Source organism: Dipodomys spectabilis, unplaced genomic scaffold (genome assembly GCF_019054845.1).
Source record: "Dipodomys spectabilis isolate Male_0828 unplaced genomic scaffold, ASM1905484v1 ptg000303l, whole genome shotgun sequence".
Taxonomy (NCBI): Eukaryota; Metazoa; Chordata; class Mammalia; order Rodentia; family Heteromyidae; genus Dipodomys; species Dipodomys spectabilis.
Genome location: NW_024870980.1, coordinates 2,235,168 through 2,237,724, shown reverse-complemented (window position 1 = coordinate 2,237,724; position 2,557 = coordinate 2,235,168). Strand labels below are relative to the sequence as shown.

The following is a 2,557-nucleotide window of genomic DNA, read 5'->3' as shown; positions in this document are numbered from 1 at the left end:
AAGAAATTGTTATGCATTGTTCTGTTTTGGTTAGGTTATCAAAGGCAACTCTGTTTTAAAGTATTATTCCATTATCTCTACCTCAGTTTTTGGTAGAGTTAGACCTAAAGCTTTACCATTTGTAAATTTAAAGCCTGGAGGCAAGAGGAAACACTTTGATTAAAACATTACCAATTTAAGGCCTAATATCGATGAAAAATATATAGACTTCTTCAGGAGCTATGGACATATTTGGTGATAGAAAGTCAGTAGTGTAAGTTCCTGCCTGGTTGTATGGTAGACAGGCCAGGATATTAAGTAAACATGCATATAAACAACTTTTTCACCTTTTTGGCTTTAGCTACTTTTGAAATAATAGGTATAATAAACAATTATATATATATATTTGTTGTTGTTTTTGGGTCCAGTCGTGGGGTCTGAACTCTGGGCCTGGGCCCTGTCCCTCAGCTCTTCAGCTCAAGGCTAGCGCTCTACCACTTGAGTCACAGCAACACTTCCGGCTTTTTTCTTTTTGCTTATGTGGTGCTGAGGAATCAAACCCAGGGCTTCAGTCATGCAAGACATGCGCTCTACCACTGAGCCAACGTCCCAGCCCAATTACATTTTGATAAAATACCTTCTATTCTGAACAATTCGTTCTGAAGTGTTCATCTCTCTATGAACCCTTGTAACTAAGATTAGTTTTGTTCCAGTCAGAATCTATGCTGTCAGTGTAAGATATTCTGGTTGGTCTGTTCCTACATGGAAGAAGGGTAAAGGGTCAGGAAGACATTTGTGCCACTGAGACCTCATTTAGGAGATTTTAAGCTGCAGAAGTTTAGAAATAGCTCTTAAGAAAGGCTTACTTTGAATCCATTAACTCCACAAAGCTAACTCAGTTGATAAATAAGTACTTGAAAAGCCATCACCTTTGGACTTAGCTGTAAAGGTTTCAAAGTATGATCAAATTTAAAATGAAAACGACAATATAGTTATTGACAAAAAATTGCAAATGTGAACAATCGACCATACAATATAAGTTTTTTCCACTATGCACAGAATTTTAGAGAAATAAGATCAATAACATTTTTAGGAACAATAAGGGTTCCTTGTTACAAATAGGCAACCATGGATATATGCCTGTATAAATATTGTATCATTATGTACTTAAATTTAGAGGATACTACATGCTTCAGCAGCAGGTCTACCCAAATTACAACAATACAGAGATTAAAATGGTACTTGCACAAGGATGGCATGAAAATTTGTGAAGTATTCCATATTTTTCATTCTTCAAATGCAAGAAATGAAAAACAGTTATTAAAAAGTTGATTACAAAAATACAAGTGTAACAATACATGTAATTCATAGAATTAAAGGTTAGTTTGACATCAGTATATTAAATCTTCACCTTAGAAAGGCCCTTACATAGCATAAACTTTATAAAACTTGAAATTAGATAACATTGTCATTTTGTCCCAAAGAAATAAAATTTAAACCATGGTCATAGGGGGTTCCCGGAAGATGGTGGAGGAGAAGCTGTAGGCTAAACAAGCTCTCGCATAGATAGCAGTTTTAGAGTTCCAGTGAACAGTCCTAAGCCAGAGAATCACACCAAGTGTGCCATCAATATACACAGAGTTAGGACAGAGAGGGAAAATCCAGGCAAGGAGACAGATCTGAGCACTTGCCAGCAGCCTCGGTAGCAGCGTTGGCCATAGCCGCCATCCTGTAACACAGAGAATGCAGGACAAAGGAGCCAGACACGGTGGACAAGCAGATTCTACTCAACACCAGCAAGAACTGACAAGGGGCAGACATCTTCATCTTGCAGTTCGCAGACCAGAGACCACCAAGGAACCAAGACTCGGCGGGAGTAGAAGCCAAACGTCCTCACTCCTTCTCAGAGAGCAGAGGAGAGAAGGCCACCACTCCCCCCCAACTACCGGACATCTCCATCTTGGGTACTGACAAAGCTCGGTGGAGCTGCTAGCTCCAACTAAGGCCTTGGAAGAAAACTAGAGTCATTTAGCAGGTCACAAGAACCTAAACTGACTTGCCAGAGAGCTCCACCCAGGGAAAAATCACCCAGCTCAGGTGCAAGCCCCAAGAGTGGCTTTCTTCACTGGGTAATCAGAGCCAGAGTCTGCCCCTTCCTTTAGCAGCCTTGACAATCAATTGAAATTCAGTAAACATAAACCTGGAGAGTGGCTCCAGGCTGGGCTCTCTGAGTTTCTCACAAGCTACCTCCTGGGAAAAGCTACTGTTTGCTGAAAGGCCTCAACTCTACCCAGAACCTAGCCTCACCACAGCATCTCCAAACTTGAGGAAAAAGCCATCTCCCTCTTTTGTGTTAATCAAATTCTTAGTCAACATTCTAAAGTTGTCCTTCTGTATACTTTTATCCCTTCATCTTCTTGATGATCAGATTCCTATGGTCTGGTTTTAAATTTCACCATTTGCTTCATGAAGTTGGTGCCTTTTTAAAACATCTTTTATGAATCCTTTTGATCTCTTTAAATGCAATTTTTGCTGTGTTAAGGTGTTTTACTTTGCCCAATTGTTGGGACCTACACAG

At 39.9% G+C, this 2,557-nt stretch overlaps 1 pseudogene; it reads left to right on the top strand.

Annotated features, from left to right (window-relative positions):
- The first annotated feature begins 1,166 nt into the window (after positions 1-1,166).
- Positions 1,167-1,266, top strand: LOC122127570 (annotated as a pseudogene).
- The last annotated feature ends 1,291 nt before the right edge of the window (positions 1,267-2,557 follow it).